General features: G+C 46.1%; 1 protein-coding gene across 1 annotated transcript in view; it reads right to left on the reverse strand.

Annotated features, from left to right (window-relative positions):
- The window catches only part of GRIN2A (glutamate ionotropic receptor NMDA type subunit 2A), a 440,165-nt gene that overhangs the window by 305,042 nt on the left and 108,469 nt on the right, over nucleotides 1-26,654 (reverse strand). The gene's annotated exons all lie outside the window — the stretch shown is intronic.

Below are 26,654 nucleotides of genomic sequence, written 5' to 3' on the forward strand. Positions count from 1 at the left end.
CCAATGGAACAAAGCATAGAATCCAGAAAGAATGATATCACTGAAGAGTCATTGCAAATTTGGGAGAAAGTGGTGAGATATTCCACAAACAGTGCTGAAGTAATTGGCTCTCCATATAAGAATGAAATTAAATTGCTATTTCATGTCACATACAAAACATATTCTAGGTAGAATAAGTATTTGAATGTAAAACGCAAAGCTTTACATTTTAAAGGGCCTATCTTAATGCCATTGGGTTAAGGAGAATCATATTTTTAAGATACAAAAAGCAAAACCCACTAAGAAAAAGTTTTATAAATTCTTGTGTTAAAATTTTTCATCTTTTAAATTATGAGACTCAATACATAAAATTAGAAGACAAACTGAAAGATGAGGGGTTTTTAAAGTCCACAACAGATTAAAAAACTAGCATATATGATAAATAAAAATATATGTTAATCAATAAGAAAAAATTATTATCCAAGTAGAAATGAAACCCAAATGGACAACAGACAAGAAACTATGCTCAACTTCCCTAGTAACAATATAAAGAAAAACTGAAAACAATAATAAGATTTTATTTCACACCTATCATATAAGCAAAAACGAACAAGACTAATAATACCAAGATTTGAAAAAAATATGAGAAAGTTGTGTCTTTCCTTCTTGGCTATGAAAGCATAAGCTGGCTCAGTCATTTTGCTGAACAAATTGGCAGTCTCTAGTGATATGGAAGATGCCCACATCCTATGACTCAGAAACTCTACTTACAGGTATATATTCTTATGAAAATCTCTTAAGATGTAAAGATGTGCCCTGTTTCTAGTTTAAAAGAAAAAACAAAAAAACAAAAAAATGGTGCCCAACTACCCAACATTTAGTTTAAGGGTAAGTAAAAAAATATTGTATATCTGTATAATGCATGCTATAAACCAGAGCTCACATTTAAACATAGATGAATTTCAGTAAGATACTATCAAAAAAAAAAGTGCAGAAGAATACATACAATGTAGTATTATTTATAAAGAGCTTGAAAACACGACTACCATACACTCTAAGTTTGCAGGCGCATATGGAAAAACACCTTTGTTAGCTTCAGGTTAGTGGTTTCTTCTGATGAGAAAGAGAAGGGAATAGGAAAAAGGTAACAGGATTTGATGAGATCTTTATTTATATTTTAAAATTCTAAAACATATATGATAAAAGTCTTGACATTTGTTAAATCTGAATGGTTGGTATTATGGGTGTTTGTTATTTTATTTTATTTGCTTCTGTGCACGTCTGAAATATCCTAGCATTTTTCTTTTAAAGAACAAAGAAAAGTTTTCAAACACAATGATATGACCACTTCTCTGAGACTTCTGAGTTCATCAGAGATGTCTGGACCAATGCTAATGGATGCTCTGAGCAGACGAAGCACCAAGAAGATCTCTGGCATCTGATGAAGTGAATCCATCTGGCACCAACCTGCTGGCCTCCTATTAAAAGAGCACTGGCAAACTCCATCACTTAAACACCACAGTCAATTGCTTTCCAATTCAACTAAGCCCTTCCCTAGACAAATAAAGTAAAACCTTCAAACATAAATCAATACCCCAACTTCAGAATCACCAACACGACAACATTAACACTTCCAATCTGAAAAAAAAAAAAAGAACGTAACTGTGCATGCCTAAAGGCACATTTATCTGATATGTTGTTTAAGATTTTAAATATGCTGAGATATGAAAGAGTGGTATTTATATATATTTATTCCTGAACAGTGAGAATTATATGCAACATGTTATTTCTATCTTAGTCCGTTCAAGCACCAGAATTACATTCCAGGCTGGACATAGATCCAGACTGAATGTTGCATCAGGTAAATGTACACATATACTCTCTTCCCCTGCAAGTTCACAGACAAAGAGAGCTGCCAGGAGTCAGTCCAACGAACAAAAGGTCTGTACAGAGAAAAGCACAAAATGAATATTTAATGAGCACTTCCTAAATGCAAAGTGCCATACTAAGTAATAAAGAGAAGATAAATACATAAGCCATGAATTCTACTATGATGTTTATAATCCAATTAATTCACTCATACAGTTATCCAGCCAATCATCCATCCCTCCACTCACCCTTCTTCCCATCCAGCTTTTCACTCTGAATCCTACATCTTTCCACTCATCCTCACAATAACCCTTCACCCATCCATCCTTCCACACTTCCAACGACCTTGATCCTCCCTTCCAACTCTCCATTCACCTACTCAATTACCTTTCATGGCTCCATACATCCATCTCTCCAACTGACTAATGACCTGTACTGCAATTGAATAGTGTCCCCCCACCAAAATTCATGTCCCCCTAGAACCTCAGAATATGACCTATTTATTTGGAAACAGGATCTTTGCAGATGTAATTAGTTAAGATGAGGTCATAGAGGATTAGAGCGGGCCTCATTTCTATGACTACTGCCCTTCTAAGAGGAGAAAACAGAGACAAGGAGACACAGGAGGATGCCACCTAACAACGTCAGAGATTAGAATGAAAACATCTACAGGTCAAGAAAAGCCAAAAATTGCTGGCAACCACCAGAAGCTAGGGGCTTCCCAGATGGTGCTAGTGGTAAAGAATCTGCCTGTAAATGTAGGAGACACAGACATAGGTTCAATCCCTGAGTCTGGAAGATCCCCTGGAGAAGGAAATGGCAACCCACCCTGTATTCTTTGGGCTTCCCACGTGGCTTAGATGGTAAAGAATCTTCTTGCCAACCCAAGTCAGTGGGTTTAATTCCTGGGCCAGGAAGATCCTCTGGAGGAAGAAATGGGAACTCACTTCCATATTCTCTCCTGAGGACAGAGGAACCTGGCGGGTTACAGTCCATGGGGTCACAAAGAATTGGACACAACTGAGCAACTAACACTTTCACTTTCTTTCACCAGAAGCTAGAAGAAGCAAGGAAGGATCCTCTCTCCCGTTAAGGCCTTAGCAAGCACACAGTCTCGACAACACCTTGATGTTGGATTGCTTCCCTCCAGAAAGAAAGTGAAAGTGAAAGTCACTCAGTCCTGTCCTACTCTTTGTGACCCCATGTCCATGGAATTCTTCAGCCAAGAATTCTCTAGTCTGCCAGGCTCCTCTGTCTATGGAACTCTCCAGCCAAGAATACTGGTAGAGGGTAGCCATTCCCTTCTCCAGGGGACCTTCCCAACCCAGGGATCAAACCCAGGTCTCCCACACTGCAGGCAGATTCTTACCAGCTGAGCTACCAGGGAAGCCCCTTCCCTCCAGAACTCTGGTACAATAAAATTCTGTAGTTTTAAGCCACGGAATTTGCAGTACTAAGTTTTGGCCACCTTATGAATCTAATATACCATTCTTTCTACCAACTACTCCACCACCTCTCCAATCTCCAACCTGTAGGTAAACCTTCCATAACCCTTCACCCATCCACCTCATCCACCACTCATTCCATCCATCCATGGGTTATTTATGGTCTATGTGCCGGACATTGTTCTGAGAGCTAAATATACAACAGAAACAATGACAGGAGCAAAATGGCATGGGCTTTGCCTCCCATGCATGCTAATATCCCCATTAACATCACCAGACTCCAAGTATAAATATAAGCTAAATAAACACAATGAGCTTGTCAAGAAAACGGAGCTTCAAGGCAAGTTCCCCAGTCACGCTCGCCACCTATTGGTGGCACTCAGGCCCTTCCAATATAAAAGTCTGGACCACCCACCCCCTTCCAATATAAAAGTTCTAAAGCCTTCACTACGTGATGAGCAGTCTCTTCCCTGATGGATATACAGCATTAAACAAAGAACCATACAAATAAATGCAAGAAGTCCCCTACATATCAACAAGTTCTGTTCTCAGAGCGCACTGATAAGTCCAATTTGTTTGTAAGTCCAACCCAAGTTAGCCTAGGTACCCTACTGGGACAATTTGTCATATACTGTTGTTTTATGCTTGCTTCCAGTCATGCTGGGCTTGAAATAAAGATACTGTACAACTGAACTCTATCAGTATTATATGCAAAAGCACAACCCGTTGTAGAGGATGTATGCACGCGACAATGTATGTCTGACACATGAACTAATTTACATGATCTGGACTTTCAAACACACATTTTGCACACTTGAAAGTTTGAAACTTGAAGGTTCATACGTAAGGGACTTAGTATTTATAAGTTGTGCTAAATTCCATGAAGGAAAGAACTCAGTTCTATGAAGACGACACTAATACCCCAGGGGCCAGGACACCAGTTACGGTTGGGAAGGCCTCCGGGAGTTGGGAAAACAAGAACAAACTCATAAGAAGTGAACCTTCACCCCCTACATGGGCTTAAGGCAGGATGGGGGCTCTATGGGATCTGTCAAAGTGAGTAAATGCTACACACTTTCAGAGAAGTAGGAGCCCAGGGCAGGCTGCAAAAGCTTCTTGGAGAAAGATCTACCTAGACTCTGAAGGGTTGTTAGGATTTAACTAATTGGTGCTTGCAGGGGGTGGGGGACTTCATCTAGAACTTGTTGTTGTTCAGTGGCTAAGTCATGTCTGACTCTTTGTGACCCCACAGACTGCAGCACACCAGGCTTCCCTGTCCTCCACTATCTCCTGGAGTTTGCTCAAGGAAATTCATGTTCATTGAGTCAGTGATTGCTATCTATTGAGAATGGCCCTCAATAAACAAAAGTACACGAGTCATTCATTCACCCAAGAGGCCCTGACTTTTTGTACCAAGGACTGCTTTGGCAGGCTGGTGGAGACCAGATTCCTCCCCAGCACACAGTTGTTAAATGACTGAAAATATACCAAGTGATGAAGGAAACCAATTCTATCAAAACACAATCATAGCAATATATTTGAAATAAATGTGATATGTATATAAATTCATATTAAAATGTTAAATAGTAAGATCTATACTATATTTAATAGCTACTGTCATTTCAAAGTAATTTGATGAAAGTAAACAATAATTCTAAGATATCTGCAACCATGGCAATGTGATATGAAAATACAAGTGATTTTTATTAGTGAAAACAGAGAACTGCTCCTATTAGTGTGGTTCATTGCTAGCATTCAAAATGAAAGGAAATAAAATTTTCAGTTACAGGTGGGTAAAAAATAGATAACTTTTCCCACATTCAAGTTTACAGACCACTGAATTCTTTTCACAGACCCCGTTGGGGGCCCATGGACCCCAGGACAGAAACTCCAAATTTATGTGTTAAAGTGTTTATGCACTGATCCAGTCATTTATTCACTCACTCGTTTCCAAACAGTCATAGGTGCTTACGACATGCTTGACAATGTGGCGAGTGCTAGGGACACTTTTGGAGAAGGCAATGGCACCCCACTCCAGTACTCTTGCCTGGAAAATCCCATGGATGGAGGAGCCTGGTAGGCTGCAGTCCATGGGGTCCGCAAAGAGTCGGACATGACTGAGCGACTTCACTTTCACTTTTCACTTTCATGCACTGGAGAAGGAAATGGCAACCCACTCCAGTGTCCTTGCCTGGAGAATCCCAGGGACGGCGGAGCCTGGTGGGCTCTCGTCTATGGGGTCGCACAGAGTCGGACACGACTGAAGCGACTTGGCTGCAGCAGCAGCAGGAACACTTTGGGATGAAAAGACAGATGTGGTCTCTGCCCTAGTGAGCTTATATTCTAGTGGGCAGAATAGTCAAGAAGCAGGCAAATAACATGACAGTTACAGACTGAGACACCCGCCGGGTAGTGAATCCTCAGAGCTATGCTGCTGCTAAGTCGCTTCAGTCGTGTCCAACTCTGTGCAACCCCATAGACGGCAGCCCACCAGGCTCCCCCGTCCCTGGGATTCTCCAGGCAAGAACACTGGAGTGGGTTGCCATTTCCTTCTCCAGTGCATCAAAGTGAAAAGTGAAAGTGAAGTTGTTCAGTCGTGTCCGACTCTTAGCAACCCCATGGGCTGCAGCCTACGTCAGAGCTATACGGTACAGTTAAACCTCGGTGGGGAGAGCGGAGGTACTCTTGGCATGACAATCCATGGAGGAAGCAAGAGCCCAGGGAACCACAATGCAGAAAATTCAGAACACAGAGACCCTATGACGGGAGGGGAGCTTGGGTAGCTGAGAAACAGGAAGAAGGCTTGTGCAGCTGGAGTGAGGACAGCAACTAGAGAGGAAGAAGGGAAGGAAAGCGGAGTAGCTGCCAGGTGATGATGCTGGACCTCATAGACCCAGGGGACGGGTTGGGGTCGCACTTTAAATCCAGCACTGAGAGGTGGCTTAAGCAGGGAGATAAAAGCATCTGATTACATTGTTTTAAAAGATTTCTTTGGATGCTGAGTAGAGAATGGATTACAGCGGAAAAGACTGTTGGCAGAGGCAGCAAGCTTAGATGCTATAGCATCCACCCAAATGAGAGCAATGGTCACCTGGGTCAAGGCTGGCTCAGGGCAAGGCAAGTAAGGCATCTAGGACACGAACTTTAAGAGAGCGCTCACTCCCCAGCTTGCAGTGCTGGCCGAGACAGAAAGACCTGGGCAGCTGGAAGATAGATTTTGGAGATAATGGGCAAGACAGGAAAAAACCTTTATTCTAAGAATGTCTGCAGTTCAGTCGTGAGTAATAGGTTGAGAATGGAGCTTATGCAACCACCAGGGAGGGTCGTGAATAACAGAGAAAGAATTTTCTGACTTTCTCCTGTAGCTAATGAAGAGGCACATGATTACATAACATTTCATACACTGTCTTGACCAATGGCTACAGAGCTCCAATAGCCCTTCTGGAAAACGCAGCAACTTCAGTGAAGTAAAGCATGTGTTTAGAAACAGAACAGTGTACAGAGCAACCTAGAGCTATTATGACACCAAGAAGCCGCCATGCCAGCCTGAACCACCCACCTCCAGGCTGCTTTAACCCAGGAGGAAATAAACTTCTATTTTGTTTTAGCAACTGATTTCTAGATCCGTCTACTGACAAACACAATTCCTAAACAATGCAGAAACCTGCCCGTAATTCTTACTAAAAAGCCAAATGAATTGAGATTCCTCAATGTACTTTTTCCACTCATTCATTTCCATTTAAATATAGTCGACTGTGCATCTCACTTTGGTTGGCTAGGTGCCATCGAAAGGAGAGTTTTCTAGGTCTTCTCTGGCTCTCCAGTGGTTAACGCTCTGCACGTTCACTGCCCGGGACACAGAACCCAGTCAGGAAACTAAGATCCTGCATCTCACATATTATATGGCACAGCCAAAAAGAAAAAAGTTCTCAGCAAGTTTCTAGGGAAAAAAGGAGATTTTTCTCCCTTGTTGCTTCTGGAAAAAACTCTCAAATCCACAGTGAACTAATTCTGGGGTAGAGAGGGGTGGTCTGATATTATATGTCATTATAAACTCAAAGTGCCTCTTTTCTGACTCTGAGAAGGTCAGCAGTCGCAGAGGCACCAAAAAGTCACGGTGATGAACAGAACACGGTGGAAACTGGCTGGGGAAAGTAGGGACTAATGAATGTCAGAGCCGACAAATGTCAGCTGTCAATCAAAGGTGCAGAAAGGAAGGTGTTCCCTCCAAGAGTAGTGAGGGGGACACCTTCACAAACAGAGGAACAAAGGTGGCTTGGCAAAATGGAATGTATTCAGCCAGAGGTCTGGCATTCTGTGCAGCTGTAAAGTCAACTCTGCTGACATCAGAGAAGTGCTGGAAGGTGCTTTTGAAATCATTTGTTCAATGCCCACTCATATAAGTGAGGCACTTGAGTCTCAGGGTAACGGAAGTTGATTCCCAAAGGCACGTGGAAATTAGTGGCATGGATGTGATGGGAATCTGGGTCCCATACTTACTGACTTCTCTACACATGGGCTTTCCTGCTGGCTCAGGTGGTAAAGAATTTGCCTGCAATGCAGAAGACTTGGGTTCAGTTTCTAGGTCATGAAGATCCCCTGGAGAAGGGAATTGCTACCCACTCCAGTATTCTTGCCTGGAGAATCCCATGGACAGGGGAGCTATAGCCCGTCCGTAGGGTCTCAAAGACTTGGACAGGATTGAGCAACTAACACTTCCACTTCCACTCTCTACATACGTCCTTAGGGATTGTTTGGAATCAGCTTTTTAGAAGGCAGGGGTTGGTGAACTTTTCTGTAAAAGGTCAGATAATAAACACTGTCGGTTTGCAGGCTTCAGGGTGTCTTTGGAAACTACTCAGCTGGATTTGACCCATGGGCCGTGAGTTGTTGCCTCTTTACCTAAGGCACTGTGTTCATATGGTTCCCAGACCAGCAATGTCAGCAGTATCTAGAATGTTCTAGAAATGCAAATGTTTAAACTTCCGCCTCCAAACCAAATGAATCAGAAATTCCATGGGTGATATCTAGAATTCTATTTTCACAGAACTTCCAGGTGATTCTGACACACACTAAAGTTCAAAAACCATCAAGCTAGAAACACAGCAAACTGCCATCTCACGTAACCACCTCTAGCACATGGTCTGGGGTGCGGCTCCTAGTAGGTGCCTGTGACAGAAACCACTAGCTTCCCACCCAAAAATCTGTTCTCTTGTTCTTCTTCATTCTCCAATCCCAAGTCTCAGCTACAATCGAAGCTTACACTTTTGTACTTTTCAGGCTGACTTGCAGCTAGGTTTTGCCATGTAACTAAATTTTGACCAGTGAGATGTAGGAAAGTATATGCGGCAGCTCCTGGGGAACTCTATTAAAAGACAGCTTATTGCCTCTTTCACCCCTTTTCCCTATCCAGTTATCTGAAATGTAGACACAATGGCTGGAACTCCAGCAGCCATACTGAAACATGAGGTGACCTTGGGAGGCATAGAAGCCATCCAGTGAGGAACAGGATAGAAGAAAATTGTGTCCTTATTGTGTAGCCACCTTACAGGCATTGAGGGCTCCACTGCCAGGCTTCTTTTATATAAGAGCAAAATAAAATCCTGTCTCACTTAATCCGTTGTTCATTTGAGTTTTCTGTCATAAACCACCAAACCTAAATCAACTGGTTCAGTATCCAGTGAATATTGGTTAAATGAATAAATCAAAGCAAGCAAATAAAGCAAGCAAAGAAGAAGATCTGGGTCTCAAGTTACAGGTACATTTGATTAGTATAAACAATCCTTCCAAAAACAGTGCCCTCAGGGACTGACATAATAAAAAGAACCACATTAGGTGGCGAAAACATTAGAAACTTCTCTACACATGGTAACCTTCATTTCTCCCGTTGCTCAGAGCCAAGCTTGTAACGGAGCAAAAGCTTTTTCCCCATGTTCCCTTAGGAAGTAGCCACTGTATCCATGAGTCCACAGTCACCTCGTCCTCGAAGCCTTTGCTAGTCAGAGCATGCCCCATGCTCTGCAGGTTTGTATCTCACAGCAGCACGCATAGGATTGCTCTGTCCTGCTTCATTCGATTCACACCCATCTGTCATTTTGCAGTGATTCTCCAGTTACTTCCCAGGCAGAGTGTTTCTTTCCCATGGTCGGCACTCAATCAATACCTGTGGAACTGAGCTGACTTCACTAAGTGCTTTGTTTCTCCTGCCAGAACAGAAATGCCCTGAGAAGCTGGAACTGACTTTCCTATTTTCCAAACAACCCCCGACTAGTGCCAACAACGTGCAGAACTGGGCACCGGCAAGCACTCCATGAATACAGCTGAGTGTGTCCCAGGCACGTCCCCGTCTCCACCCAGAGATGGGGGTGGAGATGCTTTGATGCCTCAGAGCAGCGCTGGTCTTGGCCTCTGCTCTCCTCATCCTCACTTTCTGGGCATTGAGACCTTCCCTGATTCCCCAAGCCCAGAAACAGAGATCCTCAAACATTTTCAGTGAGGACCTTTTTTTAAAAATTAATCTGAGAAAGATGAACTGTTTTGCTCCATAATGCCCCCAAAGCTACACTGACCCAATGCTTACTTCTGCTCTCAATTTCATTAGCCTTTCTTAGCTTGTATAACTCATGCCCCTTTGATAAACATTTTTATATCTCAGGTTACTGAGATATAAGTGACATACAATAAACTGCATTATCAGGGGACGCAGCAGTAAAGAATCCACCTGTCAATGCAGGAGATGCAAGAGACTCGGGTTTGATCCCTGGGTCGGGAACATCCCCTGGAGTAGGAAATGGCAACCCACTCCAGTATTGTTGCCCGGAGAATTCCACGAACAGAGGAGACTGGCGGGCTATAGCCCACGGGGTCGCAGAGTCGCACACGACTGAGCACACGTGCATCACCACTGAAAGTATACAATTTGATAAGTTTGGAAATATGCACACACTCATGATGTCATTATCACAACATCAAGGGAACACACAGGTCTGTCGCCTGCAAAAGCTTCCTCGTGCCCCTTTGTGGTTTTGTGTGCATGTTGCCTTGTTTTGTTTTGTTTCAGTATTTGCTTAATACTCTCTTCAATGTTTAGCATAATACAGAGTTGTTGACTAGAGGCACAATCCTACACATCAGACTTCTAGAATGAATTCATCTTACGCAACCAAAACTATACCAACTAAGCGAGTCCAATCTCCCCCTCCTCTTGGCCCCTGGCAACCGTGGCTCTCTTCCCTGCTTCCATGAGCCTGACAGTTTCAGGTGCCTTGCATAAGCGGGGTCATTCAGTATTCTGTGACTGGCTTACTTCACTGAGCATAGTGTCCTCCACGTTCATCTGTACGGTCACCAATGACAGGACTTCCTTCTTTTCTAGGGCTGAATAAAACTCCATGGTGTGTATACACTGCTTTTTCATTACCCATTTATCTTGATACCACATTTTTAAAAGTGCATTTTTCTCTACTGGTATTTGAAATTTCAAGATGAGTTAATATTGTGGCTAAAACATATCAAGTCATGACACTGTTCAACAGGGCCCGCTGTCACCACTCCAGGAAGACTACACACAAAAGTCACAAATGAAAATCTTCGCTTTGCATGCTCATCTCTGACTCTTGCTGGTTCAGTCTCTGTTTGGATCTCACACACTTTGGTGAAACACAAATTACTGTTTTGATTCCATGGGCTAAACTAGGGGGAAACCTTCAATACCTCAGAGCATGATTGATATCCAGCCAGCAGGCAATGACTGGCATCCATTCAGCTGGTCGATGCATCCATCCATTCAAGCTGACCAGTACCTACAACTAACCAATTAAACTTTTTGACTATCACCTACAGCGTCCAGAAGGTAACATAAATTAGAAATTCCATAATAATTTAACTGAAAGAGAAGGCCTGAGACCGTGCCAAAAAGAAAAAAAAACATGGAAATTCAGCAACGTCTGGTGACAACATAAGGCTCTCCACATAGCATCTCATACTTTGCATTTAGTGTAAAGTAGAAATTTAATAAATATCTGGTACAAATGTGAATTCATAGATGCCAATGAGTTCTGTGCTTCACTCTAATGTAACACACCTGCCTGGCATTAGTTTGGAGAATTATTAACATCATTATATAAACATGTCCCTTATGGTACCCACCACATGGCAGTATCCAGATGAGAAAAAACTTGTTACCAAAATAACACACCTGCAACTCAAAGTATCTCTTCTTTCTATTTAGGGCTTTTTGTTAAAACCAGAGTTTTCTTTCTCCATCTATGACAATTCAATATGAATGTCACAGAGGTCTTTCTACTTCAGGCTGATCAGAATCCATCTGTCCAAGGTGCCTCAAGGAGTCACCCATCCCCAAAGGGCATTTATCTCTGTTTAGATTGCTGTCATATGCTCCTTGTGTGACCTTGGACAAGTTACTTAACCTCAGTTTCCTCATCTGTAAAGAGGGGCATTAGCCCCTACACCTCATGTTGCTGCTGCTGCTGCTGCTAAGTCCCTTCAGTCGTCTCCGACTCTGTGCAACACCATAAACAGCAGCCCACCAGACTCCGCCGTCCCTGGGATTCTCCAGGTAAGAACACTAGAATGGGTTGCCATTTCCTTCTCTAATACATGAAAGTGAAAAGTGAAAGTGAAGTTGCTCAGTTGTGTCCGACTCTTAGCGACCCTTCGAACTGCAGCCTACCAGGCTCCTCCGTCCATGGGATTTTCCAGGCAAGAGTACTGGAGTGGAGTGCCATTGCCTTCTCCCCCTACACCTTATAGGGGTTTAAAAAGGATTCAGTGAGATCGTGGATATAAAACACTCAGCACGAAGCTCAGAACGTAGCGTGTTTTTCATAGTGTATCAATTATGGAAGATCTCATTAACCACCAAGCAGAATGCTAAGCTAGAAGAAGGATGGAGCCATCCCTTACTCGAACCCCACTCCAAACCGAAACCAAACTGACAGTACCTTGAAAGTTCGTTCAGTTCAGTCACTCAGTCGTGTCCGACTCTTTGCAACCCCATGGACTGCAGCATGCCAGGCCTCCCTGTCCATCACCAACTCCCGGAGTTTACTCAAACTCATGTCCATTGAGTCAGTGATGCCATCCATCTCATCCTCTGTCATCCCCTTCTCCTCACTGAACGTTACCTCCCCACATCACAAAGGTTCTTCCGTGAGAGACAGCTTCAGGAAATGGGTTTAGACATCATGACTTCAACGACCATTCCTCCTTGTCCTCCTGACCTCACACCCCAGTCCCATCTTCGGAGCTGAGTGGAAGCCTCCTTCAGGCTTTAGGAAGCAGATGCTGCTCTGTCCTGACACAGGACTTCATCTCTCCCGGCGTCAGAGCAGGAGCCTGACAGCCTTTGAAGTTTGGGATGTGTCTCCCCCCTACCGCCTCTCGGGGGTCTTTGCTTCTGCTGCACTGCACTTCTGGGAGGGCTGGCTGTGCACTGGCTCACGCAGCAGCCCCCAGGGTCTTTCCCAGACTGGGATCCTGTCTCATTATGTCCTTCTGGAGCGAGCACCAACTTACTTATCTCTGTCACCAAAAGCAGAGAGGGAAGGAGCAGCAGAGAGCTTCAAGGTTAGCTCCTGTTGGTGGACAACAAGCGGCCTGTTGAAGGCAGCTATGCTGAAGGAGTGCTGTGCAGACACACAGACATCACAGCAGAGGCAAGCTACAGGCTTTCTCATTTTCCTCACTGAAAGAGACCTCATTCACGATCACTTACTCTGTTTATAAAAATGATGAGCTTCCAAGGGACAGGCATCCCCACCCAGGATCTATCACTCAGAGACCCTGGGACAAGCAACTGGACCATGTAAAGCCTCCCTTCCCAACCATGTCTGTTCCGTGTGACACAGAAGGTCAACATCACGGGATGGAGACAGTTACACAAGGGAACTGTGTAAGCAGCACCCAGCACAGTGCCAGGGGCACGGGAGGCACTTAGTAACTCTTGGCTTGAATACCAATTTATAAGGCCAGTCCATCAGTGGCTCAGACGGTAAAGAATTCACCTGCAATGCAGGAGACCCAGTTTCGATCACGGGGTTAGGAAGATTCCCTGGAGAATGGAATGGCCACCCACTCCAGTATTCTTGCCTGGCGAGTTCCATAAATCAGAGGAGCCTGTTGGGCTATAGTCCATAGGATCGCAAAGAGTCAGACACCACTGAGCAACTAACACTTCACATCACAGTAGTACTATTCACAATACTCAAAAGATGGAAACAACTCAAATGTCCTTCGGCAGATGAATGGATACACAAAATGTGGTCTGTCCATATGATGGGTTATTCGGTTCAGTTCAGTCACTCAGTCGTGTCTGACTCCTTTGCAACCCCATGGAATGCAGCATGCCAGGCTTCCCTGTCCATCACCAACTCCCAGAGCTAACTCAAACTCATGTCCATTGAGTTGGTGATACCATCCAACCAATTAATCCTCTGTTTTCCCCTTCTCCTCCAGCCTTCAATCATTCCCAGCATCAGGGTCTTTTCCAGTGAGTCAGTTCTTCGCATCAGGGGGCCAAAGTATTGGAGTTTCAGCTTCAGCATCAGTTCTTCCAATGAATATTCAGGACTGATTTCCTTTAGGATGGACTGTTGGATTGCCTTGCAGTCCAAGGAACTCTCAAGAGTTTTCTCCAACACCACAGTTCAAAAGCATCAATTCTTCAGTGCTCAGCTTTCTTTATAGTTCAACTCTCACATCCATACATAACTGCTGGAAAAAACAGAGCTTTGACTAGACAGACTTTTGTTGGCAAAGTAATGTCTCTGTGTTTTAATATGCTGCCTAGGTTGGTCATAGCTTTTCTTCCAAGGAGCAAGCGTCTTTTCATTTCATGGCTGCAGTCACCATCTGCAGTGATTTTGGAGCCCCTCCCCCAAAATAAAGTTTGTCACTGTTTCCACTGTTTCCCCATCTATTTGCCATGAAGTGATGGGACAAGATGCCATGATATTAGTTTTCTGAACGTTGAGTTTTAAGCCAACTTTTTCACTCTCTTCTTTCACTTTCATCAAGAGCTAGGTTATTATCCAGCCTTTAAGGAAAGAAATCCAGCCACATGCTACAACATGGATGGCCATGCTAGGTGACATAAACCAGGTCCAAAATGAAAAAGCCAAGGAAGCATCCCTAGGTTAGCAGGAGAGATCTCTGTGGGTAACAGTGATACAGAGCAGGTACCAGGTACCAGAAACTTCAAATACAATACCCTCAATTATTACAACAACCTGAAAGGTAAGCACAGCTACCCTCACCTCCCTGGGCCTCAGCTTCCTCCAACAACAGTGCCAATCTCACAGGGCAGCTGTGAGGGCCAAGTGAGACCACCCATGAGCAGGCAGAGCACACAGGAAGCTCTACAGAAACCCGCAGTGGGTGTAAGCAAGCAGACACAGCTCTCCCTCTGCCCTCTTGAAAGCTACCTGCTGGAAGGGAGCAACTCTGCGCTCAGATGCATTTGCTGTGGCCAGCAGGAAGGGCTCACCCCTTCCAGGAAGCTCTCCCTGACTAGCAGCCCTCCACAATACGGGACCAAGGGGTCTTCCTCTGGCTACTCCAGTCCCTGTGTTTCCCTCTGTCCCAGCACCTGACACATAGCGTTGTAACATAATGATTGTTGATTTATGTATCTTCCACAAAATGCCTAGAGAGGGGAGACAAATCAGGACCCGGCCCCTGGCACCAGCACACTTCCAGCTCATAATCTATCGGATACAAAGACAGATGGACAACATCTGGAGGACAGACGGGCAGATGAGTAGATGGGTTGGTGGTTGAACTAACTGATGGATGGATAGATGGGTGAATGGGTGGATGGATGGATGGGTGGATGGATGGATGGATGGGTGGATGGATGGGTAGGTGGATGGGTGAATGGGTGGATGGATGGGTGGGTGGATGAGTGGATGGGTGGATGGGTAGATGGGTGGATGGATGGGCAGGTGGATGAGTGGACGGAAGGACGGGTAAACGGATGGGTGGAAGGATAGATGGGTGGCTGGACAGATGAATGGATGTATGAGTGGATGAGTAGATGGGCGAGTGGATAAATGGATGAATGGAGGGGATGGGTGGGTGGATGAGGGGATGGACGGGTGGATGAATGAGCCAAAAAGGGAGCCCTACCTCTAACTGGATCCCTTGACTAGGAACTCACTCGATTTTTTTCTCTAATGAACACATGCCTCTTTTCTATACCTTTTCCTTTCTTCGTCCCTTTTGTTTAAAAAAAAAAAAACAAACTTGTATTTAGGGCTTTTTTTCTCTGTCAAAAAAAAAAGGCAGGAAATAAGTTTTTACTTTAAATCCACATAAAACACCCAAGAAACATTCACACTCTGTCTCTGAATGAAGAAAGGCTAGGAGGCCAGGCTGTGCCAGCGGTGAAGCCATGAGTCTGTTTTGACAAGTTATCTCCTCATAAACATACTGGTTTATCTCATGCTAAACATTCAGATGTGTGATGTAGGCAAAGGGGGAAAATATGCTGCACACTTTCTAGACAGCCTGTGAGCATACACGCCACGGATACAAACATCCGAACTCGGGGCTGACGCTAAATGAACCAGAAAAGCAAATGTTTGTTGCAACATGCGGAACCTCACCATCCGTTTACGGCATTCCCAGAGGGATACACAGGCAGGGGTGTCGGAAACGAGTGGGTAAGGGAAAGTCCACAAGAAACAGCAGCTCTCAGAGAGGACAGGGGTGGTGGGGCCCGGTGTGGAGGAGCACAGGGGAGGCTAAACTGGTGGTTTTCAAGTGGAGGCTGGCCTGGCCCACAAGTAACAATTGACCGTTTCTGGACACATTCTGGTTGCCATAAGTTGGGGAGGCTGCTCCTAACATTGAGAGGGTTAGAGGTCAGGGGTACTGCTAAATGCCCAACAAGGCACAAGCCAGCCTCCCCCTCCATCACACAACGAGAAATTATTTTGACCCAAATGTCATAAGGCCAAGGTCAAGAAACCCTAGGCTAAGCTTGAGCAGGGTGCAAACTCGCTACTGTGTACCTGGAGCAGGTGAGTCACATTTCTCTGGGCTGCGAGATGAATTTGATAGCCATCCGTGGGCAAGAGTAAATGAGATGCACACAGTAGGTGCTTCAGTGAACGTCAGCCTCTTGTACACACTCCTCTCTGTTCTCTGCATTCCCAAAGCTTATTTTTTCTCTAATTCACTCGACCCTTGAATAAATATGTATTGAGTGTCTGCTATGACCCTGGATCTGGGCAATGGGTATTCAGCAGCAGAGGAGAAAAGCAGGACCCCTGCCCTAGTGGTGCCCACAGCCAAGCAGGAGAGGCAGGCAACCCACAGTATACAAACCAGACTCCTGGTCAGTGCCAGGAAGGTAAAGCACAGGTGCTGGGGACTCACCACCCCCAAGGTGCTCAGGGAAGGCCTCTCTGAGGACGGGACAGGGGAGCAGAGACCCACTGATCGGCAGGAGGCCATGGTGAAATGGGAGGGTTTACTCCAGGTGGGGGAAGAGGTGCCGGTTCCAGGCAGAGGAAACAGAATACGCAAAGACTCAGGACACACAGGGTGTGTTCAGAATGGCCAGCTTGGTGGCGCTCATCTGGCAGAGGGGAGAGGGATGAGAAAGGCAGGGCCATGCAGATCCTGAGAAGGTACCTGGACTCTGGCTGAGATGCCATGAGAAGCTCTTGACAGCTTTCAAGGAGAGGACTGACCCGGCTACAGTGGGAAGGATGGATTGGAGGGGGGTGAAGGTGGAGGCAGGGAGAGAGAAGGCTAATCCAGAGGTCTAGGGGGTAGACGGGGGGTGTGGAAGTGGAGGTAAGGACGCATCTGAGGCACACGTTTGAAGGAGAATGATTATAAATTGCATTAGGCTGAGTATGGGGGAATCGAGAAAGGAATGGTCCACTGCTCCATGGTGGAGTAAGGCAGTAGGGTCAAGGTTAAAAGACAGGTAAGTGACGCCCAGGGAAGAGATCCGTGCATGATTCAAGGTCAGTGGGAATAGACAACACACACACTGAGCTCACGGGGTCCAGCGCTTATGTGCAGCGAGACAAATGAGAACACACAAGATCCCGGCCCTCTCTGTCAGTGCCCCACAGGCCAAGATGTACCCTGCAGTCCATGCAGAGCTGTGGCCACATAAACCCCACTTCATTTTGCAGTGGATGGACCCCACCCCCACCCCACCAGGAACAGACAGAGCAGCGGTGGGGGCGGGGGGCAGGCATTAACACAACACACAGGCTTAAGCAGAACAAGGCAGTTCATGTCAAGCCCAGAGCAGGAAAAGACACGCCCAGGCAAGGAGATGAGTCCAGACCAGGCTGTGAGTGCTCCTTATCTCTTTGCAAGAAAACATTCCAGGCCCAAGCCTGCTCTTAAGCAGACATACAAGCTGCACACAACCGCCTTTTCCCAAGAGGGAAGAATCCAAGGACAGCCCCCAGGTCTTTGGTTTAAGCAGTTGGGTGGATGGTGGGTGCGATTATTAAGGAGAGAAAGAGTAGGGAAGAGACAGGTGGGGGCGGAAAGCAGAGGAAAAACAGTCAAGAAATACTAAAGAATACCTGTGGGTTTCCTCCTGCCTGTCCACCCCCTAGCCTGCCTCCTCCCTTTCTCTAAGCTCCATGACAAGGTTCAAGATTGTGATCTTTCTCTTCTCTTAGAGGCAGATAGAAAGGCTGACTCTACCCTGTTACCTTAGGGGGACCGCTGAGTCCTCCCCTGGACACAGCCTCAGAAAGGCTGGCAGCCCTTCCAGGCCACCTGGGAACACCTCCATTCAGGACCCCCTACCTCTGTTTACCAAGCCTTCTGCTAGCCCCACCACTCACTGTGCGGTCCACAACTAGAGGCATAAGCATCTCCTGGGAGCTTCTTAGAAATGCAGAGTCTCAGGCTGCCCCTCTGCTCTGTGGAAGCAGAATCTGCACTTGAATCAGAGCCCAGATGATGTGTGCGCATGAAAGTTTGAGAAACGCTAGTCTGCAGCTCAGTGAGCCATAACATTCCTGTCCGGCAACTGCTTGTAATTATGGTAAAAATGCTACTGCCGTGGCCTGAGATGACTTGTTCCTAAACTTCACGCACCATCCTGGGGCCGGAGATCCTGGGGAGACTGAGATATTTATGAACTTCTCACCTTCATGCTCCATGATTGCCACTCATCAGATTTCCATGTAGTAAATTTAGGTAAGCCCTTCTTTTCCATCTATGTAGACTCCTATCTCGACTTCTGTGACTCCTCTGAGATTTTGTGAATCAGCTGTAAATTCTTGGGCGGTGGGGTTAACCAGCTCACAGGCCACCTCCTACGCAGGCCATCTGGACCTGATGCTTTATAGAAGAGACGTGTTCCAAGCATCCCCACTTCCTTCGCCTGCTTTTCTCAGGGGTACTTTCCCCTCCAAAGAGTCAGCTCCCTTTGCTCTGGTTTCTTTTTTCTCCCCACTCCTCTGTTTGGGAGAGCAGTTAGCATCCACATAGCAACTACGTGAGAGTCCTGCCTTGGGGACCACAGGGGCTCTGCACCCTCCTGTAGCGATGACTGTCATCTATCCAACACTTCCCTGGCCAGGCCACAGGTGGTATTGATCAGAAGGGAAAATCTAGGGTAATACATCCATAAAACAACCACACCTCACACATGCTTGAACACTGGATACTGTTGAATGAGAACTTGGAGAGGGTGGTCAGCTGTTTCGCAGCCCCATCATGCACAGCTGGAAAATTATAAACTCCGAAATATTCTAAGAATGAAGTCAGTAGAAAGGCAATGTAATATATGGACTTGAGGACATATCACTGTCATGTGGATAGAAACCCTTTCAAGGTCAAAGGGGAAGAGGAGAGAGTCTACACTCTTGTTACCCATACAGACCTCAATGGGAAGGAAGTCCAGAGGGAGGAGATATATGTATACGTACTGGCTTCCCCGGTGGCTCAGATGGTAAAGAATCTGCCTGCAAGTCAGGAGACCTGGGCTTGATTCCTGGGTTGGGAAGATCCCCTGGAGAAGGGAATGGTGACACACTCCAGTAGTCTTGCCTGGAGAATCCCAGGGACAGGGGAGCCTGGTGGGCTGCCGTCTATGGGGTCACACAGAGTTGGACACGACTGAAGCGACTTAGCAGTAGTGGCAATGCAGGAGACGCAGGAGACATGGATTCCAGCCTTGGGCCGGGGAGACAGCCTGGAGGAGGGCATGGCAACCCACTCCAGTCTTCTTGCCTGGAGAATCCCCATGGACAGAGGAGCCTGGCGGGCTACAGTCCACGGGGTTGCAAAGAGTCAGACACAACCGAAGTGACTAAGCACGCATGCAGGGCTGGAGTGGAAAAGGATGGGGCGGGGCTGAGCCTGCGCACGTGGAAGTGTTTGGGACAAGGCACCTGGCCGTCGTTTCTGTGTCCGGCATGGTCCCAGGCACCTACCCTCCTGTCATCCTTGCTGCTTGGGAGGAGAATCCTATAGGAGAAGGGAGACAAGCTCACGCCAGCCAAGGGGCTTTAAACATCCTACACAGGTCATCTTAATTCTTTAACTGCTTTTTTTTTTTTTTTAAAGAAAAAAAAGAGAGAGAGAGAGAGCTGGGAGATAGGTTATTTTTATTTATTTATTTGGCCGAGCCCTGAGGCATATGGGATTTTAGTTCTCTGACCAGGGATTGAATCCACGCATCCTGCAGTAGAAGTACAGAGTCTTAACCACTGAACCACCAGAGAAGTCCTCCGTCTTAATCCTTCACACAAATGTCCTCCTTTCTGAACGCTCAATCACATTTATTTATGTATGTTTGCCTTATTGTGGAAAGAACCCTTCACATGAGATCTACCCTCTTAAGACATTTTTAAATGCAAAATACAGGACAGGGATGGGGTTCCAGGGTGCGATCATTTTAAAATGCAAAACACAGGACTGTTAACTGTGGATACAAGCAGGTTTCCAGAGCTTACTCCACTTGTCTGGTTAAAACGTTATGCCTGTTGACAAATGACTCCCCATTTCCCCTCCTCCAGCGCCCAGCAACCACGCTCTCACTCTGAGATGATAAGAATCTGACTGTTTTAGATTCCTCACGTAAGTGGAATCAAGCATTATTTGTGCTTCTGTGTCTGGCTTATTTCACTTTTGGTATAACATCCTCCAGGTTCATCCATGTTGTCTCATTTTGCAAAATTTCCTTCTTTTGTTAAAGCTGAATAGTATCCCACTGTGTGTATACATCACATTTTCTTTATCCATTCATTTGCTTAAGATAATTCCTCAGTACTTTTATGTATTCCCATTGCACTGAGGAGAAAACAGAGGCTCAGGGAGGACCAGCAGCTTGCCCACACAAGTGATGGAGCTAAAATTCAAACCACACAGCCTGACTTCAAAGCCCACACTCTTGACTACTTTGTAGAACAACCTTCTCCAGAAAGACTCTGGTATCACGGGTTCAGGGTCAGAAGGTGATGATCCCTTTATCTGGGGGGCTTGGGACGTCAGTGGCTCCCTCATTAAATCCAGGTCAATGTAGTGTTAGCATGAGAGTGAGAAAAGCGGCCTTGGGCAGTGTCCAGTGTGCTCAGCCAACCCCTGCTGTAACGAACTCGGAGACATGAACACATTTCCTCCTCTTCCAATTCTGCGCCCTCAGTTTGCAGCAAGAGAATAAAAACGGATTGCAGCATGGGTGAAAGAGAAGAGAGTAAAGCCCGAATCCAGCTGCTGAGTGGGTGAGAGGGCTTAGCAAAAGGAAACAGCACATGCAACGTGCTAGCCTCCAGCCCCAGGCGGTTATATAACCTCTCGATCTCAATCTTAGCTGCACCTGGGAACCACATAGGGAGCTTTAAATACTACCAACGCCTGGGTGCCAGGTTCAGGGATGCTGATTTCACTGGCCTGTGGTGTGACCTGGTTGTCCAGAGGTTTCAGCTTTTCACCAGGTGATTCTGATATGCAGTCAAGTTAGAGAACCATGGGGATCTCAGATTTGGGTGGAAGGGCTTGTAGAATAGGGCAGCACCTCTCCAGATTGGTCTACAGATCCCTGATATCTGAATCACCTGGAGATCTGGTTAAACATGCACACCCCTGGGTCCCATCCTCCAGAAATTTGAATCCAGTGTTCCTGGGGGAATGGCCCAGGAATCTGCATGCTGGATAGCACACTTCCTGGGGGATCCTGACACACCCTGAAGTTCTGGACCCTTCAAAATTGGGGAATTGGGTGTCAACGAACCTGCAGCTGGTTTTCAACCAGGTGGCTGTGGAGAAGGAAGAGGAAAAATGAGCTGAGACAGAGGTGGAGGCTAAGCAAACTCGAGGACAAGGCCCCATAATTCTTGAGTTTTCCTGACACCTAGAGAGAAATGAAAGGTTCTTGTAGGCAAAGCCCAGGGGAGACAGGAAAAACGTTTATAGAGTGTTGCCTCTGAAGATTCCAAAGGTCTGTTTCATCACAGGCTGATGCCAGGCAGATTTGGTCCAAGAAAGGGATTCTGAAGCTGAGGTGTGGATGGTGACCACTGGGTACCAACCTCAACTGACTGATGGACCTCATCCCTCCTTCTCTCTCACTTTGAGTCTGGGGTCTGTCAAGGTACAGAGGACTGGTCTGTTCTTCCCCAACCAAAGAAGCAGCGCAGCACAAACAAATTCCTAAGCCACTGTGATGGCTGAGGATACATAAAGTGGGCTAAAGGGGGAAATGGATCATAAACAAGGACGCTAAGCAAGCTTCATCAGAATTAAAAATTTTATGCATCAAAGACCACTCTTAAGTGAAAAGACGACCCACAGAATGGAAGAATATATTTGAAAACTGTATCTGATAAGAGTCTACTATCTAGGACATGGGCTTCCCTAGCGACTCAGATGGTGAAGAATCTGCCTGCAATTTGGGAGACCCATGTTCAACCCCTGAATTGGGAAGATCCCCTGGAGAAGGGAATGGCAACACACTCCAGTACTCTTGCCTGGAGAATTCCACGGACAGAAGAGCCTGGTGGGCTACAGTCCATGGGGTTGCATAGTCAGACACGACTGAGCAACTAACATACTTCCAGGACATACAAAGAACTCTTAGAACTCAACAATGAAAAGACAAATAACCCAATAAAACAATAGGCAAAGGACTTCAACAGACATCTCTCAAAGGATGACATACAAACAGCCATTAAGCACTTGAAAAGATACTCAGCATCACCAGTGATTAGGGAAATACAGATCAAAACCACAGTGTCATTTCACGCACACTAGAACAGGTGAAATGAACAGAATGGGAAATAACACGTGTTCATGAGGATGTGGAGAAAAAAGAACCCTGTGCAGTGCTGGTACAAGTATAAAATGGTGCAACTGATGTGGAAAACATTCTGGCAGTTCCTCAAAAAGCTAAACATAGAATTATTATGAAAGAAAGTGAAAGTCACTCAGTCCTGTCTGACTCTTTGCAGCCTCATGGACTATATAGCCCACCAGGCTCCTCTGTCCATGGGATTCTCCAGGCAAGAATACTGTACTGGAGTGGGAAGCTGTTCTCTTCTTCAGGGGAGCTTCCTGATCCACGGATCGAACCCAGTTGTCCCACGTTGCAGGAGGATTCTTTACCGTCTGAGCCAGAATTATTAAAGGAACTAGCAATCCTGGGCTTCCCAGGTGGTGCTAGTTGTAAGGAACCCACCTGCCAATGCAGGAGACATGAGAGTTTGGTCCCTGGGTTAGGAAACTCTCCTGGAGGAGGGCATGGCAACCTACTCCAGTATTCTTGTCTGGAGAATCCCATGGACAGAGGAGCCTGGCAGGCTACAGTCCATGGGGTGGCAAAGAATCGGACACGACTGAAGTGACTTGGCACTAGAGATCCCACTCCTAGCTATACATCTGAAAGAATGAAAACCTGTGTCCACCCAAAAACTCACACATATATGGCTTATAGCAGCATTATTCACAACGGCCAAAAGGTGAAAGTAACCCAACTGTCCATCAGCTCACGAATATATGATGAACAGATACACAAAAGGGGTTCTATCCAGACAAAGGAGTCTTCTTAGCCCATAAAAAGGAGTGAAGTAGTGATACAGGTTACAAGGTAGATGAAGCTTGAAGACACGCTGTGTGAAAGAAATCCGCATAACGTATGAATCCGTTTGTATGAAATTTCCAGAACAGAAAAATCCAAGAGACAGAAAGTAGAGTTGAGTTCCAGAGGCAGAGACAGGGGCATGGGGGGAGGAATGGGAAGTGAATGCTAATAGGTACGAAGTTTCTTTGTGGGGTTTAGGTTAAAGCGTCTGCTTGCAATGTGGGAGACCCAGGTTCGATCCCTGGGTTGGGAAGATCCCCTGGAGAAGGAAATGGCAAGCCACTCCAGTATTCTTGCCTGGAGAATCCCATGGAGGGAGGAACCTGGTGGGCTGCAGTCCATGGGGTCGCTAAGAGTTGGACATGACTGAAGCGACTTAGTAGCAAACGCAGCAGAATGCTTAAAAGAGCTCTCTGAAGTATTATTGTTGAGAGACTGCATAGTATAGTAGCTGAAGACAAGGCGCTGGAGCCAAATTACCTGGGTTAAAATCTCATAAAATCAGCACCTTGCAGAGATAACCACAACCCCACGTTCACTTCAGCACTGCTCCCAACAGCCAAGATATGGAAGCAATCTAAATGTCCATCAACAGCTGAATGGATTAAAAATGGTATACTATTCCGCCTAAAAAAGAAGGAAGTCCTGCCATTTGTGACAACTTAGATGAACCTGGAAGACATTATGCTGAGTGAAATAAGCCAGACAGAGAGAGACAAATACTTCACCCTCTCACTTACATGTAGACCCTAGAATAACATTAATAAAAGCCAAATGGACAGCAATAAAGAGTAGAATGGTGGCTACAAGGCTAGGATATAAGAGAAAAGGGAAGATTTTTTGAAAAAGAAGGAATTAAAAATGGTAGTTTCCAGGGATAGGGGGAGGGACTCATGGGGAGTTAGTGTCTAATGGGTACAGAGTTTCCGTTTTGCAAGAACAGAAGCGTTCTGTGGATGGATGGTGGTAATGGCTGTACAGCAAGATGAATGTACTTAATTACACCGAACTATATACTTAAAAGGGCTTCACAGGTGGCTCAGCGGGTAAAGAATCCGCTTGCAATGCAGGAGATGCAGGTAGATGTGAGTTCAGTCCCCAGGTCAGGAAGAGCCCCTGGAAGAGGGCATAGCAACCCACTCCAGTATTCTTGCCTGGAGAATCCCCATGGACAGAGGAGCCTGGTGAGCTAAGGAGTCGCAATGAGTCAGACAGGACTGAAGCGACTGAGCATGCATATACTTAGAAAGTTGTTAAGATGGTGAATTTTACGTTATGTGTATTTTACCGCAATAAAAAATGGCCAAAAATAAATTTCAGTCTTGACCTTGGTCTCAGGACGGCCACTGAAGCCTCTGTTCTCCGCCTTAAGCCCAGGGGGCTTTATATCAGTCATTTCACTTCTCTGTACATCAGTTTCCTTTTCTATATATGGAGGAAAATAGTAATATCTCAAGCATGAAACACAGTAAACATCCAGGATGTTGGCTGTTATTTTCACAATCACACTCAATCCGTTAGGAAACTGAGACCCAGAGAGATGACCTGTCTAACTAAGGTCCTGGGTCTGGGTTCTGAACCAGACAAAGTCCCTAGGCTCCTATAAGGACAGGGAGGAAATTGAAACCATCCTTTTTTCCACTTTTGTTCCAAAGAAGTTCATTCTGAGACCCATCTGCATAAGTACAAAACCTGCCCATTGAGCTGCCCATGAGAAGGCACAAAAACGTTGCTCGTGTTCAAACACAGAGCTGAGCAGACCTTTCTCCCAGCCCTGCACCTGGGATGTGAGCGGGCTGCTAAGTCGCTCAGTCGTGTCTGACTGTAACTCCATGGAATGTAGCTTACCAGGCCCCTCTGTTCATGTGATTTCCCAGGCAAGAATACCAGTGTAAGTTGCCATTTCCTCCTCCAGGGGATTTTCCCCAACCTGGGGATAGAACCCACGTCTTCTGCATATCCTGCATTGGCAGGTGGACTCTTTGCCCCTGGCGCCACCTGGGAAGCCCTGAGGTGTGAGTAAACAAAGTGGCGGGAGGACCCCACCCCCACAGGCGTCTTCTGAGTCACTGGTAGGAAGTCTGTCCTTGCGGCCTGCGCTTAGTTCCCTCTCTGCCGAGTTAGGCACTGCTGCTGCTGCTGCTGCTGCTAAGTCGCTTCAGTCCTGTCCGACTCTGTGTGACCCCATAGATGGCAGCCCACCAGGCTCCCCCGTCCCTGGGATTCTCCAGGCAAGAACACTGGAGTGGGTTGCCATTTCCTTCTCCAATGCATGAAAGTGAAAAGTGAAAGTAAAGTTGCTCAGTCGTGTCCGACTCTTCACGACCCCATGGCTAAGCTTTGCAAATTGACTCACGATGGGATCCAGCAGAACTGGGCCTTGACCCAAAAACCATCCATAGGTGAGTGTTCAGTGTAGCAACATCTGCTGCATCTACCCCCCAAAACCTGGAACCATGTACCAAGTTCACGCCCAGACTGACGAAGGTGGGGACCTGAACGCGGCAACAGCAGTTTGGGGGGTCCGCAGTCTACATTTGGTTCTTACAAGGCCAGCCATCGGCACAAGGCAAGGCAGAGAACAGAGGCTTCAGTGTCCGTCCTGAGACCAAGGACCTACGTCATGGTCCTTGAATAAGAGATGAGTTTGGTTTAAATTTGGTCTCAAACTATTTTCACATCACAGACCATCTGGAACTCTTCGGGGTTGGGCTCTGAGAAACACACAGAGGAAAAAGACACAGGCTCTGGCCTCACACAGCTTGGAGTCTGGAGGAGAAAGAGCCACGGGACTGAACAGACACAAAGTGTAAGTCTGGAGGATCGAGAGGACTGTGGACTCCCCCCTAAATCCAGATTTGAATACCCCACTGTCACCCCACCCAGCATCTCCAGCTAGATCTATGTGCTGGCTGGCAGAGGACTGCCCCCCAAACAGGCCCTGATCCTTGGAACCTGGAGTTTCCTACCTTACTTGGCAAAGGGGAATTCGCAGCTTCGATTAAGCTAAAGCTCGTAAGATGGGAAGATAACCCTGGATGATTCTGATGGGCCTGATACAATCACAAGCAAAGGGTTCCTACAAGCAGAGGGCCTTTCCCAGCTTGGTTGGAGGGGGGGACATCTTTTTACCAAAGAAAGCTACAAAGAGATGCAATGTTGTTGGCTTTGGAGACAGAGGAAGGAGTCAAAGGAGGTGGTCAACCTCTAAAGGCTGGAAAAGGCAGCAGACACACGCTTCTCCGGAGCATCCAGAAGGAACCCAGCGCTGC

Source organism: Ovis aries, chromosome 24, assembly GCF_016772045.2.
Source record: "Ovis aries strain OAR_USU_Benz2616 breed Rambouillet chromosome 24, ARS-UI_Ramb_v3.0, whole genome shotgun sequence".
Classification (NCBI taxonomy): domain Eukaryota; kingdom Metazoa; phylum Chordata; class Mammalia; order Artiodactyla; family Bovidae; genus Ovis; species Ovis aries.